At 44.5% G+C, this 18,724-nt stretch overlaps 1 protein-coding gene across 3 annotated transcripts in view; it reads right to left on the minus strand.

Annotated features, from left to right (window-relative positions):
- Window positions 1–18,724, minus strand: part of NUBPL (NUBP iron-sulfur cluster assembly factor, mitochondrial) — a 438,815-nt gene that overhangs the window by 16,973 nt on the left and 403,118 nt on the right. For all 3 annotated transcript variants that reach the window (XM_082384184.1, XM_082384183.1, XM_082384182.1), the window contains one exon: window positions 7,408–10,162. The gene's annotated coding sequence lies outside the window, so the exon portion shown is untranslated. The remainder of the gene's footprint in view (window positions 1–7,407; window positions 10,163–18,724) is intronic.

Raw genomic sequence — 18,724 nt, forward strand, 5'->3', positions numbered from 1 at the left:
AAGAGAGTAGATCTTAAAAGTTCTCGGGCTTCCCTGGTGGCGCAGTGGTTGAGAATCTGCCTGCCAATGAAGGGGACACGGGTTCGAGCCCTGGTCTGGGAAGATCCCACATGCCGCGGAGCAACTGGGCCCGTGAGCCACAATTACTGAGCCTGCGCGTCTGGAGCCTGTGCTCCGCAACAGGAGAGGCTGCAATAGTGAGAGGCCCGCGCACCACGATGAAGAGTGGCCCCCGCTTGCCGCAACTAGAGAAAGCCCTCGCACAGAAACGAAGACCCAACACAGCCATAAATAAAATAAATAAATTAATTAAAAAAAAAAAAAGTTCTCATCACAAGAAAAACATTTTTGTAACTAAGTATGGTGATGAGTGTTAACTAGACCCATTGTGGTGATCATTTCACAATACATACAAATATCAAATCATCTTGTACACCTGAAACTAATATACTGTTATATGTCAATTATTCCTCAATAAAAAAGTAAGATAAAATGAAACAAAAGAAAATCTGCTTTTTCCTACTTCGCAGTTGTTGTGAGGAACAAATAAAATAATGGATATGAAAACACTTTGACAATTCTAAGGTACCACACATGGTATACAGTATTAGCATTACTGTTGTAGTTATTATTGACCAGGTTAACAGTTGCCATCAGAGCTACCGACCTATCCAGGTTATAAATAACCTTTCCCTATAGGTCTTATAAAACCAAAAGGCTATATTCCTGACCAGGGTTCAGTGGGGCATAGTTTACCTGTGGAAGGTGTTTACTTGGGGTTTACAAGGCTTTTCCTGTCTGTAGTGTGGGCCTCAATTTGCACCTAATGTCTCTCTCTACTCCAGTGTCTAGTTGTATCTGGAAGACTGGCAAAGTGGGCTCACCAGGGAGCTCCTGAGGGGACCCATGAGAGGAACAGTAGAGATATTTCTTGGCCCTGCCCTTAGCCTCTGTCATGGGTTGAATTATGCCCCCCAAAAGATGTTGAAGTTCTAACCCTCAGTACCTGTGAATGTGACCTTATTTGGAAATAGGGTCTTTGTAGAAGGTCAAATTAAGATGAGGTCATTAGGGTGGGCCCTAATCCAATATGACTCGTGTCCTTATAAAAGGGAAGACTTAAGACACAGAGACAGACATGTACAGAAGGCAGATGATGTGAAGACACAGAGAGAATGCCATATACAAGCCAGGGATGCTCAAGGCTACTAGAAACTAGGAGAATAGCATGGAACAGATCCTTCCCTCACAGCCCTCAGAAGGAACCAACACTACCAACCCTTTGACCTCAGACTTCTAGCCTCCAGAACTGAGACAATAGATTTCTATTGTTTAAGCCACCCAGTTTGTGGTACTTTGTTACTAACACAGCCTCCTTTGTTACTTTGTTATGGTACTTTGTTAGTAATACAGTTAATATAATAAATTAATACAGCCTCCCATTGATAAGCTGCCTCTGCTCCCTGCCCCTGACAGAGAAAGCAGGACACCCTTGTAACCTCCTTCCCTGGGTCAAAGCTATGGGGAAAAATGCGGGAAAGAGTTCCGAGCCAAGGACAACCAATCCCCAGGCTCACCAGGACCCGGGACTGCTGCAGCCCGGCTCAGAGAGATGACTCAGGACCAGCCCGTGCCCTCTCCAACAAAAGGAAGTTGAAGTGGGTGGTGGGTGCTGAAGTTGGAAGCCCATAGAGACCCTGGCATGTGGCTGCCATTTTGGGTTGTGTACAAGATGAGTAAGCAGAGGAAGCTGGTCAAGAGAAAGTAAAGAGAATGGAGAGAGGTGAAGCTGATGAGAAAGATAGAAAAGAGAGACAGACACACAGAGAGACAGAAAGACAGAGAAAGACTGGCAGGGCCATAGGCCTGTCTCGTTTCTACCCTTCCCGAAGCCAGATTTTGCTGGGTTCCCTCATGTATATCCTTTCATAAATTCCCCCTTTTTTCCTCTGGTAACTTGATTGTTCTCTTTCTTGCACCTAAAGTGGCCTGAGTATGACAGCTCAGAACAGAAACATCAATCCCTGGAGAAGAATGATACTTAGTAAAGCAGTGATTTGGAAATTTTATTAAATCCAGCTCCCCATGTTCTCCTGGCTTAATCTGAGAAATGGCAGAGTAAGTGGATTAAAAGCTAAAAATAAGTAAGTCATGGTGATGTAATGTACAGCATGGTGATTATAGTCAATAATATTGTATTGCATATTTGAAGGTTGCTAAGAGACTAAATCTTCAAAGTTCTCACAGCAAGAAAAAACTTTTTTATAACTTTGTATGGTGACAGATCGTAACTAGACTTATTGTGGTGATTATTTAACAGTGTATACAAATATTGAATCATTAGGTTGTACACCTGAAACTAATGTTATATGTCACTTATACCTTAATAAAAATAATTTTTTAAAAAAAACTAAAAAATTGCTTTAGGTAAAAGCCCGAAGATACTAGGCACAAGGTAGAATTGTTTTGGAACCCTGGAACAAAGTATAACCCAAAAAGGGCATGGAGTTGAAGCCTGGAAGGTTCCAGGGGCCTTGTTCTGAAGAGCCTTGCAGACCAGGCGAAGCAGTTTGGCCTTCTCCCAGAGAAGGAGAGTGGCCCAAACTGATATGCATTTCAGAAAGATGAGGACAGCAGCAGGGTGAGAATGGAGGAGAGGGGGACACGATTAGAGGTAGGCAGTATGATTAAGAGGCTGTCGCAGGAATCCAGCCGTGAGATGATGGTGGCCTTAGATGAGGACAGGACCCTGGAGGAGGAAAGAGGAAGGGATTGAGTTAAGAGGTGTTAAGGCGGAAACCTGAGTGGACTTGGTGAATGTGGAGCTGAGGGGAGGGAGGAATGGATCAGGACGTGAGGTCACGCGAGGTGACTGGTGGGCAGAGGTGGGACCCTGGGGCCAACGACCGAGGAGCAGGAGCAAGTCCCTGACATTTAAGACCCGGTCCTGCAGTGTGGCCCCCTTCCCTAGGGACCGAAAGCATATGCCATCCCTCCAACAGCAGAAAAGCTCCTTTTCAGGCTGCTGCCTGCCTGGAGCCTCTCACTGGTGCTCTGTGTTTACACATTCAGGAGAATTGAATCTCCCATAATCGTATATGTGACAAAGGCCTCGCTATAAGCAACATTAATGAAGACAAATGAATGAGCCAAATGCTACAGCTTGCACAGCAGCTCCCAGGGCCCTGCCTCGCAGGGAGGCTGCTTTGTGGGGGAAGCTCATTTCTGGCTGGGCCGCCGCTCTTGCATTGCCTGACGGAGATGTATGAGAACCCTCCCACCACGGGGCGACTCAGCCACTGCCTGGCCAGTGGGGGCAGGCCTCGCAGGGGGGTTTTAAGGGACTTCAAGAAGAGTCTTAGAATGTGTTTACACATTTTTGTGAAAGCTATCTTAGGGGAGATAGGCAAGTAGAGATTAGTTGGACACAGTGGTCTGATCGCGTTAAATAAACAAGCTCCCTGCATCCTCGTGGCTGCTGATTGCGAAAGCAGCTATTAGAATTTAATTCCAGCCAGTGAGTGACCACATCCCGGAAGGCATCTTGCTGAGTGCCATGAACCAGTCCTGCATCCAGGATGGGGTTGGCTCTTAGCTGAATTCTCTTCTCCCCTTTAAGGCCACTTATATCCGCTCATCCATTTCTCTTTGTGACGGAACAGAAAATATTCAACTTTGGGACTTTTACTCCAACCTCTCCTGGGGGGAGAATCACAGCCAGTAGAAAAAAAGAAGGTATTTATAAATCAAGCAGCATGCCACTGGGGCTGGTGAAGCGGCCGTGGCTCTCTTCTGGCCCCGGACGGCAGGGGTGGACAGGCTAGGTGTTGATGCTTAGAAGCAGCTCAGACAACCTCTAGAGGAGGTTGCATGGTCCAAGGTCCAAGGTGCATGTGGTGAGAGGACACGATAAACTGCCCCATTAACAGGCAGAGGTGCTTGTTGTAAAAGCACCCGGACCTGGCAGCAGGGAGAGTCTCACCACCGTTCCGGCATCTGCTCTGTGTAATTCAGGAGACTGCATGCAGGACAATGTCTCTCTCCCAAGGGATGTCTCCAACAGGACATTATAAAAAGGTGCCCCTCATCAGAGTTGAAATGAAACATTCTCAGGATTTCCCATCACGAATTAAACCAGCCAATTTTCCTAGACCAATATGAAGGGATTTGAAACTAATTAATCAGTGCAGAGATCAGATCAGCCAGTGACAGTGAGACAATGGGATGAAAACTTGGTAAGTCAGTGTGAGGCCTGCCTGAATTCAAACAATGAAATAACACTGGGGCTCATCCCCTGTGGAAGAAATTCCAGTTGCTCGGTGAAAAGAAGTAAGTTGGATGACAGATCCACTGTCCCCAGCAATCTTCTTCAGGGAATATCCTCTTAATGACACTCAGATTGATTTTCCATTGCCGGAAGGAAGAGAAGGAAGTAGAAGTGATCAGAGAACATAAATAACTTTTAATAAAGCCTGGCAGGCTGCCTGTGTACGGGAGAAATGAACAACAAAAATAATGCACAAGTTTCCAGCATCAACAGGGTGAGTATGAGTCAATAAAATTGGGATGGGACACACTCTGGCGCATCTTACCACTTTGCTTAGCCAGCAGCCACAACCTTGAGGTGCAGGCATGTAGTGGGGCCCATCTCTCAGGCTCCAGTTTCCTCCTCTCCTAGAACAAAGGGTTGGGCCAGATGAACTCCAATGCCCCTTCTGGCTTAAATGTGCTACTATTTTTTACTGTTCCAGAGCCACTCTGAGAGGGGCCCAAGTCAGCACTGATCGAGAATTGGCCATAATTGTGTCATGGGAAGACACAGAGTCTTGCCTGGCTTTATTAAAAGTTATTTATGGGGGCTTCCCTGGTGGCGCAGTGGTTGGGAATCTGCCTGCCAGTGCAGGGGGACACGGGTTCGAGCCCTGGTCTGGGAAGATCCCACATGCCGCGGAGCAACTGGGCCCGTGAGCCACAATTACTGAGCCTGCGCGTCTGGAGCCTGTGCTCCGCAACAGGAGAGGCTGCAACAGTGAGAGGCCCGCGCACCGCGATGAAGAGTGGCCCCCGCTTGCCGCAACTGGAGAAAGCCCTCGCACAGAAACGGAGACCCAACACAGCCATAAATAAATAAATAAATAAATAAAATTAAAAAAAAAAAAAGTTATTTATGTTCTCTGATCACTTTTACTTCCATCTCTTCCTTCCAGCAATGGAAAATCAATCTGAGTGTCACTGGCCATAACTCTGTCGTGGGAAGACTCCTAATTCAGGGCTAGATCTGGCCTCTACTCACTCTCATCACTTCATTTATCAGAATCCTCTCAGAACTCAATCAAATTGTATCACATTATTTTATACTTGCCTAACACCATGCAGGCCACACGGTGGCTCAAAACGTACACGTCCGTCATGTCTCCTGGAGTGGTGAAAAGTGCTCAGCCTTTGGAGCCAGAAAGAACTGTTTTCAAATCCCCACTACACCACTAGCTGATTGTGTGATTCTAGACTAGTCACTTCCATACAATGGAATATTAGGCAGCCATGAAGAATGAGCTGGCTCTATAGGAACTCACAGGGAAACATGCCCACAATATATTATTTTAAAAGTACATAGCAGACAAGAGCCAGAAGATGAAAGCAACCCAAGTGTTCAATAATAGATGGATGGACAAACAAAAAGTAGTATATACACGCAATGGGATATTATTCAGCCTTAAAAAGGAAGGAAATTCTGACACATTCTATAGTATAACATAGATAAACCTTGAAGACATTATGCTAAATGAGATAAGCCAGTCACAAAAGGACAAATAATGTATGATTCCATCTATGTGAGGTACCTAGAGTGGCCAAAGTTGTAAAAATAGGAAGAAGAGTGGTGGTTACTAGAGGCTGGAGGAGGGGGAATGGGGAGTTAGTTACAATAAAAAAGTAAATGGCAGAACAGTAAGTATACTATGCTCCAATTTTGGTTAAAATCTTTTTAATCTCTATATGTTGTCTTTGTACAGAGGAAAGTCTGGAAGGCTACCCACCACAGTGGTAACAAGAGTTCCTTTGGGGAGTGGGATTGGGAAGGGGTGGTAATGGATAACATGATTTACAAGTTACCTGTGTCTCAAGGCATGAAAGTTTGTGTTCAATTTTGACGGGGCAGTGTCAGTAAATTCTGACTCTCAAAACCCCTCTGTTTCAAAAGGAAAAAGTATTCATCATTACTTTAGTCATTCCTTCCTGGGCTGCTGTCTATATGGCTTTCTATTTTTCACCAAACACAGTCCAAACTCCTTAGCCTGGCACGTAAGCCCTGTACAAATGGGCTGCAACCAGCCTCTTTCAAACCCCTTTTAGCTGTCTCCATGCACCAGTGTCACAACCATTCGGTACTCCCTGGGCACAGTCCTTCACCTCTGGGGCTTCTGATCAAGCCATTCTCTCCATAAACTGTCCTTCCCCTCAATCTCTGCCAGTAGACTTCTTGTCCATTCTTCAAGGGCACAGTCTCTAAATCCCTTGGGTGGAAGCGATTCCTCCTTCCTCTCTCAAGGCAATCATCACACCTAGCTCATCTTCGACTCGTCTGTACATCTCCTCTCCCGTTATGGACCCTCTGCCCCTGGTGAGAAAGGACCAGGCCTTGTGCAGCTTGGTAATTCCTGGGGCATCTACTATGGTGTAATAACTCAAGAGCAACAATGGTGATGGTGATGAGATCTCCACACAGTGCCCCTCACTCACCTCACCTCGTCCCGGCTGCCGCCGTTCACTGAGTGCCTGTGAGCCAGGACCTGAGCTCAGAAATGACATATATCACCTCACTTTATCCTCACAAGATTTCTGAGGTATAGGTGTTATTATCCCCATTTTGCAAATGAAGAAACTATGGTTTAGAGATCAAAAAAACTTCCTAAGATCATACTGCAAAAGTGGGGATTCGAACTCAGGCCTGCCTGACTCCAAAACGTGATCCCAATAACTACAGTCTACTGGCTTCCCGGTATACTGGCACATGCGGTAGGCACTCAGTACTTGCACGGTGAATGACTGCAACTGGACAGAGGGCAGCATGCCACGGGAAGAGCACGATGGCTGTCGACCCAGTGCTGTAAAAACCCACGGTGCTCTGGCCAGTGAAAGCGTTGGAACTGTCAGCTCACGCCTGCTTGCAGCATTCAAACGAACACTCATGGCTGTTCAGGCCAACCACAGCTCTCCCCTCGCTCCCCTCCTCAGTCTAACTCAGACACCCATTTCTCCCCAACCAAAGCCTCAGCTTCTCCCACCAACACCCAGGGTCTCTGCTCGTATCTGTCGATGCTTAAGTCTGGAAAGGGGGAGAGGTGGCTGTGAAAGCCTCTTAGAGTCTGACCTCAGACACACAGACATGAAGAAACAAGCCCTGCAGACCTGATCTGGCCCTCTTCACCTCTCACGGTCTCCAGAAGCACTGATGGTGAACACGGGAAGATTCTCAGATGCGGAGAACAGATTCCAGGGGCTCTAGGAGGGGCGGGAAGGAGGGGTCCGCCTGCTGACCTCCATGCATCAGCCCTTCTTCAGAAGCTGATGGCCCCAGTACTTGGTGTATCCAGACATGCACTGTCCACAGGTGGCCACTGAAGGGTGGCTAGTTCGAACTGAGATGTGCTCCTGTAAAACACATACCCGGTTCCAAAGACTTGGCATGAAAAAAAGAATGTAAAATATCTCACTAATAATTTATGTTGATGACATGTCAAAATGATAAGATTTTGGAAAATTAGGTTAAATACATACATAGTTAAAATTCATATCTAATTTTTTAATGTGGGTAGAAAATATGAAAGTATGTATGTGACTCACATTTGTGGCTTGCATTATATTCTCATTGGACAGAGCTGATCCAGACCTCTAGACTCTGTTGCAGGTCCATGCTTCATCCAAACGAGACTCTGGCTTTCTGGACTCAGCTCAACCCCACATGGGTTTTCTGCACAGCAGCAGCTATGGCGCTTAGGGTTTCCCGCCTCTGAAGCCAACAGCAGAGTTTGAGAATAAGGAAGAGCTGGATCTTTGTGCATTCACTCACATTTCCCTCCCAGCCCATCTCCCTGGCTTGCTTTCTTTTAGGATAGTGGTTCTCAAAATGCGGTCCTTGAACTAGCAGCGTCGCTTCACCTGGGAACTTGTTAGAAATGCAAACCATCAGGCACAATCCAGAAACTGATTCAGAAACTGTGGGGATGGGGTCTAGCCACCTGATTCTTAACAAACCCCTCTCCACGTTATTCTGATGCATGCTAATACTTGCGTGTCTTAGGGTAGTGTTTCTGAAAGTTGGCAACATATTAAAATCACCTGGGGAGGATTTAAAATTTCCAATGCCCAGATCACATCCAATGTCAAGTAAATCAGAATCTCTAGGGGTGGGACTCAGGCATCAGGTTTTTGAATTCCCCCAGCCTTGATTCCAATGTGCAGCCATGGTTGAACCCCATTGTCTAAGGGTAAGGGATTCAAGATTACCAGTCATTCCCCCAGAGCTGGTAAGCAGGTGAGTAAGTAAGGCAGCCTTACTGTACGGAAGAAAACAGTGTTTAAAATGGAGTGAGAAAGGGGCTGAACTGTACATGCCTAAACCTTGAAGGCCTCTTCCATTATAGGTCAGCTGCTGTAACGAAACAGGGAGCTGCACCTTAGATTTTCTGAGGTTAAAATGACAATGTGGAAAGGGAACGGCTTTTCCCACAGCCCACCAAGAGGAGAGTGGATGATGGTCAAGAGAGGCCCGGGATGCTTTCATCCTCTGAGGCTCCAGGCATGTGAAAACAAAGACATGTCCAAACAGGGTTTCAAAAATTGTGAAATATTTTAGAAATTTACATTTAATAAATGAAGGCTTGTGACACGTGTAAAATTTAAAACACACACAAGGCAGTGGGATCATCCTATTCACAACATAATAGCAGGATTTATTTTTAAAATTCATGGGCATGGTACCAAAGTCTGGCAGAAGTTTAAAGCCGATGATCATTTCCTTCTTTTAGTCCTATTAGCATATCTTTGAAGATAAAATTTTTTAAATCCAAATTTGAAGCCTTTGGTGAGTGTGAGATCCCTGGATGAAAGGCCTTCCTTTGCCATGTGCCCCTGGAATAGGTCCAAGAGGACCCCTGGAAAGGGGTCCTAAGTGTGGCTGGGGGCAACTGAGCCATGGGGGTTGGCCAGCACCTGGGAGCCCGGTAGCAGCGTGCTGGGGTGGGTCGGGGGACACAGGAGAGAAGTCGGGGCTCTAAGGGTGTGCCCAAGCAGTGCCAGTCTGTGCCCACCCCCCTGCCCCACATGATTGGTGCCCACGTCTGCAGCTCGCCACCCTCTTGGCCTCTGGTGCCATCCATCCACAGGCTGCTGGCCCCAGGAAGTGGAGCAATGACAGTCACAAACACCTTCCTTTCACCGTAAGGTCATTCCTCTGGTTTGATACATAGTTGTTGGGGGAAGGTAGGAATTGGAGCAACACTTCCCTGTGTAGTACCTGCAGTATTGTGGGTTTACAAAAGCACAAATTCTTCTGTCCCAGCTAGACTGGGCTCAGGGCTCAGGACTCCGTGTGATATTATGCTTTAGGAAGAAGAGAAAGCAATGCCAGACCGAACAACTACTGCCTAGGCAGCGGACACATCAGTGAGGAGTGCCGTTGGCCCCAGCAGCATATGCGTTCTCCTCTGGGAGGTGAACTCAGAGACACGCTGACTAACGGCCCCACCAGCTGCAAGCCTCTGAGGTCTCTCAGGAGGCCCCCGGCAAGTCTGTGGCATCCAAGCGGTACAGGCAGCCTGGGTACCACAGGGCAGGGTGGGGGTGGGGCATGAGGCCAAGAGGAAAGAGCAGCCCTTGTTCTCGTGGGCTCTGTCTGAATCAGTGGCGGCCACAGTCTTCCTGCTTCCTGGAGATTTGGCCCCAGGCCTCTTGCCATTCTCTATCCAGAGGACCAAGGCCTCCAGGGAAGAAAGGCACACCCAGGCAGAGGTGGGTGAGGCTGGGGTTCAAAGTCCGGGGCCAGCCCTTAAACTTCATGGTATCCTCAGCCAAGGCAGGGTCAGTCTGATTCCTCCGTTTCATTTGTCTCATCACCCTCCCTCTGGGTCAGTAGGTTCCTGAGTTTCTCCAACCTATGGAAAATCTGAGGAGGAAGGGAGAGAAAAGGAGAGAGGGGGAGAGAAGGAGGGAGGGGGAGAGAAGGGGAGAGAATGAGCACATGGGTTACCCACAGCCCCATGGCACCAGGGTGGTAAACATTTGGAGAGAAGCCAACCGTCTGGCACCTCGAATCTTCCACATCTCCCCAGCCGGCTCCTCTGGGCTCTTTGTGCCCTATTTCACCCAGGCTTTAAATTACCAAGACCTGGGTCTGGGTTATTTTGTCCAAAACTTTCCTCTGGACATCTAGATTGCAATGCAAGATGTACATTCTTGGAATCAGATTTCTGAGGCCTAAATGCAGGACAGTGTGGTCTTAGCAGTCTGGCTGCATCCCATTTCCATCAGCCCATCCGATGAATACACAATGAGGTGCTCATCACTTCCACCCAGCTCAGGAGACGGCAATCGTGCAGGTAAACCTGAACAACCCAGCCAGGGCTCAGCTAGTCCTGGCTATTTAGGGAGAGTAAGGAGGACGCAGAGGGTCTCCCATGACTTGTGGAATCAATCCCAAGGCTGTCAAATTGCTCCTTCATATGCTGTGAAACTATTGGTTCCAAAATCCACCCCTCAATTCTGTAAGACAGAAGACCATTTCGGAAAGACAACCCAAGCCAAATCCCAGAGAGCCTCGTAACAAGCGCTATAATAATAATAGTAGCAGTAATAATGATGGTTAACAAGCATCACTTACTTTGTGCTGGGTACAGTTCTAATGCTTCACGTGGATTTACTAGGAATATGATCTGTGCGGCAAGGCGAGGACCATCCTGAGTCAGGTGGCCTCAGGCAGCTCCCTGCAGCTCCCTGCAAGGCAGCTTCCTTGCCCTCTGCTAAGCCTCCGACACAGACTCGTCTTGACTCTCCAACTTCAACATTCTTGCTCAAGTCTTAGCCAGCCTAGGACCTGGGTCTATGTCTCCTTATCAAAAGGGAAGAGTAGCAAGCCCCTGACAGCTGCATTGAATGCGGTGACCTTTAGGAGAAAACCCCAGAAGGAGGGACTGTGCATCCCCAGGAGGCAAGCACTGTTTGCTCGTTGCTTTTGTTCCTCTAGGGAGCTGTGAGGTGGGGAGGGGGTTGTCTAATTTGGTGAAAATACGATATGTAAAAAGCCTAAATTAATTCATAAAGTTATTATTGTCTTTCTAAAGCAGCCTACCCTGGGGCACCTTTCTGTAACTCCCTAAGTATATCTAAAATATGATTTTAAAGTTATATTTACTCAAACCTCATCAAGCGCACATGCAACGCATGGCACACACCTGTGTAAGTGCTCCTAAAATGCTAGTTTGCAGGAACCTTATTTTTCTAGCATGTGTCCTCTGTAGGGGAGGGGAGGAGGGGAGCAAAAACAGCGTCATGTAGTTGCTGCCTGTGCACTGGCTGCACAGTGGAGCACAGGGCGCCTGGGAGCTTTAGCAGCATCATTACATGTTGTCCTCACAACATACGCACGGGGGAGGTACGATCATCCCAATTCACAGATGAGGAAACTGAGGCTTGGGAGTCAAATGATGTCTTCATTATTGCACAGCCATCAATAGCAGAGCTTGGTTGGAACCAGGCTTGTCTGACTCCAATGACCAGAGTTACAGATAAGATGCAAACAAAACAAGATCCAGAAATTCTCCCAAGTTATGCCCTGACGCTCCCTAATTACAGATGTGACTGTAGAATCTTGTCATTTCCTTTCTTTTTCGTCTTCCTTGCTTTCTCAATCCAGTCAGAATGAATTTTAGATGTGTCCCAAGTCGGGTGTGCCTTTGGCTGCAAAGAGCCACTCAGACACTGGAGCAAGTCCAGCCAGTAGGTCTGTGAACAACGTCCCCTTCCAGAAACATTCTCTACAAGCACAGCTTGACTAGAAGGACTTAGATGCTGGAGCTGGTCTAAAAGGGCCATCACCAAAAGCTGCCAGGTCCGAATAAGAGATGCCCTAGCTGCAGAACCAGTGACACCACTGGCTCTCATACCATGTCTGAGAGGAGCACAACAGGAGGTTCTCCAGGAAGCTTCTTGAAGTTCAGAGGAGTTGACCTCTGTGCAGATTCAGCATCCTGATGAGCCAAGGCCAATTCCAGGCCAGGCATGCCTAACAAATGCAGCACTCAAGCCCAAGACGCTCAAATTGTTACCTCATGTTAAAAAGAGCCCGAAGCTGCAAGCAATTAGCACTGCATCTGTGAGACTAGGGAAAGACAACCAAGAGAACGGGGCTTAAAATGACTATTTTGGTCCATATGGAAAATCGATATGTTGCGTGCATGATAAAATCCTTTTGGATATGTTTTTAAACCTTACATTTTTAAAATTCAGGTTTTAAATGTTATTCTGGGAAAAGCAGCATGAGTTCTATAGCATCAGGAGATCTGTAAGTAAACTGAAAAGCTGTTGGAACCTTCAGTAGAGGAATTAATGTAATAAATGAACACGGGCATTAGTGCAAATGAATCAAACTGCATAAATTATAACTTTAATCAGTCATGGAATTTCAATACTCAAAGGGACCTTGAAAATTATCTGTTCCAAGAGCAAGAATTATGGAAAATAAATGGTCAGGTGGAGAAAATCTCCTGGCTAGAGAAATGCGCAAAGAAACAGAGAGTCAGGAGGCAGCATGCACAGTGGTTTGAAAGTTCAGGGTTTTGCAGGAATGCGAGAATTCTTCAATATATGCAAATCAATCAATGTGATAAACCATATTAACAAATTGAAGGAGAAAAACCATATGATCATCTCAATAGATGCAGAAAAAGCTTTTGACAAAATTCAACACCCATTTATGATAAAAACCCTCCAGAAAGTAGGCACAGAACGAACTTACCTCAACATAATAAAGGCCATATATGACAAACCCACAGCCAACATCGTTCTCAATGGTGAAAAACTGAAACCATTTCCACTAAGATCAGGAATAAGACAAGGTTGTCCACTCTCACCACTATTATTCAACATAGTTTTGGAAGTTTTAGCCACAGCAATCAGAGAAGAAAAAGAAATAAAAGGAATCCAAATCGGAAAAAAAGAAGTAAAGCTGTCACTGTTTCCAGATGACATGATACCATACATAGGGAATCCTAAAGATGCTACCAGAAAACTATGAGAGCTAATCAATGAATTTGGTAAAGTAGCAGGATACAAAATTAATGCACAGAAATCTCTTGCATTCCTATACACTCATGATGAAAAATCTGAAACAGAAATTAAGGAAACACTCCCATTTACCACTGAAACAAAAAGAATAAAATACCTAGGAATAAACCTACCTAAGGAGACAAAAGACCTGTATGCCGAAAACTATAAGACACTGATGAAAGAAATTAAAGATGATACAAACAGATGGAGAGATATACCATGTTATTGGATTGGAAGAATCAACATTGTGAAAATGACTATACTACCCAAAGCAATCTACAGATTCAATGCAATCCCTATCAAACTACCAATGGCATTTTCACAGAACTAGAGCAAAAAATTTCAGAATTTGTATGGAAACACAAAAGACCCCGAATAGCCAAAGCAATCTTGAGAAAGAAAAATGGAGCTGGAGAAATCAGGCTCCTGGACTTCAGACTCTACTACAAAGCTACAGTAATCAAGACAGTATGGTACTGGCACAAAAACAGAAATATAGATCAATGGAACAGGATAGAAAGCCCAGAGATAAACCCACATACATATGGTCACCTTATTTTTGATAAAGGAGGCAAGAATATACAATGGAGAAAAGACAGCCTTTTCAATAAGTGGTGCTGGGAAAACTGGACAGCTATATGTAAAAGAATGAAATTAGAACACTCCCTAACACCATACACAAAAATAAACTCACAATGGATCAAAGACCTAAACGTAAGGCCAGACACTATAAAACTCTTAGAGGAAAACATAGGCAGAACACTTTATGACATAAATCACAGCCAGATCCTTTTGACCCACCTCCTAGAGAAATGGAAATAAAAACAAAAATAAACAAATGGGACCTAATGAAACTTACAAGCTTTTGCACAGCAAAGGAAACCATAAACAAGACCAAAAGACAACCCTCAGAATGGGGGAAAATATTTGCAAATGAGGCAACTGGCAAAGGATTAATCTCCAAAATTTACAAGCAGCTCATGCAGCTCAATATCAAAAACACAAACTACCCAATCCAAAAATGGGCAGAAGACCTAAATAGACATTTCTCCAAAAAAGATATACAGATTGCCAACAAACACATGAAAGGATGCTCAACATCACTAATCATTAGAGAAATGCAAATCAAAACTACAATGAGATATCACCTCACACAAGTCAGAATGGCCATCATCAAAAAATCTACAAACAAAAAATGATGGAGAGGGTGTGGAGAAAAGGGAACACTCTTGCACTGTTGGTGGGAATGTAAATTGATACAGCCACTATGCAGAACAGTATGGAGTTTCCTTAAAAAGCTAAAAATAGAACTACCCTATGACTCAGCAATCCCACTACTGTGCATATACCCTGAGAAAACCATAATTCAAAAAGAGTCATGTACCACAATGTTCATTGCAGCTCTATTTACAATAGCCAGGATATGGAAGCAATCTAAGTGTCCATCGACAGATGAATGGATAAAGAAGATGTGGCACATATATACAATGGAATGTTACTCACCCATAAAAAGAAACGAAATTGAGTTATTTGTAGTGAGGTGGATGGACCTAGAGACTGCCATACAGAGTGAAGTGAGTCAGAAAGAGAAAAATAAATAGCATATGCTAACACATATATATGGAATCTAAAAAAAAAAAAAGGTTCTAAAGAACCTAGAGGCAGGACAGGAATAAAGTTGCAGACGTAGAGAATTGACTTGAGGACACGGGGAGGGGGAAGGGTAAGCTGGGACAAAGTGAGAGAGTGGCATGGACTTATATATACTACCAAATGTAAAACAGATAGCTAGTGGGAAGCAGCCGCATAGCACAGGGAGATCAGCTCGGTGCTTTGTGACCACCTAGAGGGTTGGGATAGGGAGGGTGGGAGGGAGACGCAAGAGGGAGGAGATATGGGGATATATGTATATGTATAGCTGATTCACTTTGTTATAAAGCAGAAACTAATACACCATTGTAAAGCAATTATACTCCAATAAAGATGTTAAAAAAAAAAAAAAAAAGGAAGTTCAGGGCTTTTCACAGACAGTCTGGTTTCGAAGCTCAGCTCTGCTTCTTGATGGCAGTGTGAACCTGGCTGGGTATTTGATCTTCCTAAGTGAGTTTACACCTCTGCAAAATAGGTCAGTGCAACATAACATTACTCTGAGTCTTAAGGGAGACCATCTACAGAAAAGACTTAATATGGTGCCTGGGAGAACACACAGTGCCTGGGATGTCAGCATTCATTACATAAACAGAATCTAAGTGAGCCAGACTGACACAGTCACTATATATCCCTGTGGCCTTTCTCTCATGTGTCTATGAAAGAAAAAATAATATACAGTAGACCTAAGCACTCAGATTTCTGACCATGAGAGCAGGACATGGTACCCAAGGACATTTCTGGATTAAAAAATTGATCTTCATAGAAGGCATCTGCATCTCAGCTGACAAAGAAGCCAGACCTGCTAAGCAAGAGAAGAGGCCCCATGGAGATGGTGAATCTCCTTCCTTATAAGGGTTAAGTGAAAGCTTCCAGCAATGGCTCTTGATGCAAAGCTGCCCCAAAGTTATATAACTCTGGGCAAATTTCTGGCCAAGGGGAGTTCAAAATGGGCTTCAATGGTGTTTCTATTTTAGCCTGGAGTTTGAACCAGTGCTGCAGGAACAGTGACTGATTGAGAAAAGCTGAAGGTTAACAGATATTACTCTGTTTGTGTGTCTTTACATCTTAATATAACTTAGTTTAGCCTTATAACATTTATTAATCATGCCAAGTGAGGCAGTGTAGAATAGCGGGAGAATCGCAGGCTGTGGAACAGAACAAATCCTGGAACTGTCCACTGGTACCGTGAGCTCTTAATATGGGGATAACCATACCTGCCTCAAGGATGCTGTGAAGCGCCGGCATAGGGCCTGCCACATAGGTGGTGCCTAATAAGCATTTGTTTCTTCTTCCCATTTCTTTCACATTTGTTATGTTAAAAAACAGCTCTATTTTTGAATAGAAAAGAGGGCTATACTTGCCTGACTCGGTTTCCCACACCAACAGGACTCCCAGCTGCTCAGACCAAAACCAAGGACTAGATAGCGCTCTCTGTTCGGCAACAATGCACCTGAATCCCAGACATGGTGTCTGTGAAGGGATTAGCTGTGGAGCACAATTTCCCAAACCTGAACGTACAGCAGCAGAAAAGAGAGCTGGGCTTGGAGCAAGAGACAAGGGTTTTCATCCCATTTTTGCTACTAGGTAGTCTTTTTTTTTTTTTTTTCTAAGCACTTTTATTCAAGAAAATTTGAATTATATATATATATACACACACACACACACACAAATACTTACAAGAATATATTAAATACTACTTTGTCATGACTGCTGATACTAGCTAGTCTTTTGACTGTAGGTAAGTCACTTAACACTTCACCTGTGTCTCTCACTCCAATTCTACAAAACAAGGAATTTTCTTTTTTAGACTGGACAACATCCAAAGTCCTTAAAGCTCTAAAACTTCCATGTTTCTATAGTTTGGTTCATGCTGTTTGTTAAAATGTGTGACTGTGTTCTATTCCAAATCCTGCTCCACGTCCTCCACGTTGGTCTGAGTCATGATTCGTTCCCTAAGTTAGAGGCTCCATGTAAACAGTAACTGGACAAACAGAATCTGAGTGAACCAGGGTGCCAGCTGTCACTGCTGTCCCCTCTGCTTACTCTGGAGATCAGCTAAAGCCCTGTGAGCTGGGAGTAAATAGATCTGCCGGGAAGATAGGATTTTACCGTGAAAATGAGCTTTCTGACAGGTTGAAAGTAGCAGAAATGGTCTGAAGATTGTTTTATACCTAAATGATCCCACGTGAATTAAAAAAAAAAAAAAAAACACCTCCCATACCTCTGCAGGTATTTAGTTCCTATGGCTGATATAAATTTCACTTAACTCCCAGCTGACCCCTCACCCCGGAAAATTTTTGTCAGAATTCAAAATAAAATGAAGGCACGTGCCAATTAGTAGCCCCAATAGTCAGACTGATGGGAGCAAGAGCTTTGGTTTATAGAATGTGAACATCTCACAAAACTAAGTATCTGATTCATCACTGTAGCCTTATAGTTTCCCTAACAGTTAGCAGTGTTTTGCACCTAGCCGGCTGGGAGCTCTTTGAAGGCAGAAAAGGTATCTTATTCATGTCTAGCACAGGGCCCTGGTATATTATAAATGCTTGTAGTAGTTTGCTAGGGTTACCATAACCAAGTGCCACAATGTAGTACTTAAACAACAGAAATTTGTGATGTAAACAACAGAAATGTATTTTCTCACAATTTTGGAGGTTAGAAATCTGAGATCAAGGTGTCAGCATGGCTGGTTTCTTCTGAGGCCTCTCTCCTCTGCCTGCAGATGACCACCTTCTCCTTGTGTCTTCACATGATCTTCCCTTTGTACATTTCTGTCTAAATTTCCTCTTTTTAAAAGGACACAGGTCATATTGGATTAGGGCCCACCCTAATAATCTCATTTTAAATTAATAAGCTCCTTAAAGAACATATCTCCAAATACAGTCACATTCTGAGATACTAGAAGTTAGGACTTCAACATGTAAACTTTGGGGGGACACAAATCAGCCCATTATAAGTGTTGAATGAGTGAATGGTGGAGGGATGGGTGGGTGAATAGATGGATGGATGGATGAACAACTAGGTAGTCAACGAACACTAGGTAAATCAAGTAAATTTACATAATCACTTGTGGAGATTGGATTTGCTATAATACTCCAAAGGTTTTTACATTATATATTTTCATCCAACCTTACAAGATATTTTTAAAAATTATTACTCACCAAATTCCATCAAGCTGACAAAAAACAGCCACACCCAGACTTATCAATGTCATTTCCCCTGTCTAATTATCCCCATTTGTAATGACTTCCTGTACCCAGGAGAATATCAGTATTTGCTTACAAAAAATAACTACTACCTCTCCCATAAATAACTATATACTTAGAATCTTCACATTAGGGAAACAGAAAGAACTAAAATAATAGTTTTAGTTAGATCTGTTGCCTGATATTTCATTGTTCAGCCTGTTTTGGTTTTTAACCGAACCTGGCCAGCACTCAGTTTCTAGGTTGTCTTAGCATACTGATTCCATTCAGTGAACTAAAGAAATGCCCCTATAGAATTGTAGGGGACCAGGAAAAGGCCCACCAGGGGTCTCAGGTTCATTTGGTAGCTTTGAGTGCTGTCACACCTCTGATGGCATAGAAATTCATGGACTCACCCTCCGCTGCCAATGATCCTTCTCTATGTTTCCATCTGGCTGTAGAATAAACTTGATCACAGTAAAACTATCAAGGTGGTTGAAGGTGTGTGTCTGGAGGGGGTCAGCAAGGTACCTGAGCTCCTTGCCCTGTCCCGCAATGTCTTGCGTCAT

Source organism: Balaenoptera borealis, assembly GCF_965194805.1.
Source record: "Balaenoptera borealis genome assembly, chromosome: 3".
Lineage (NCBI taxonomy): Eukaryota > Metazoa > Chordata > Mammalia > Artiodactyla > Balaenopteridae > Balaenoptera > Balaenoptera borealis.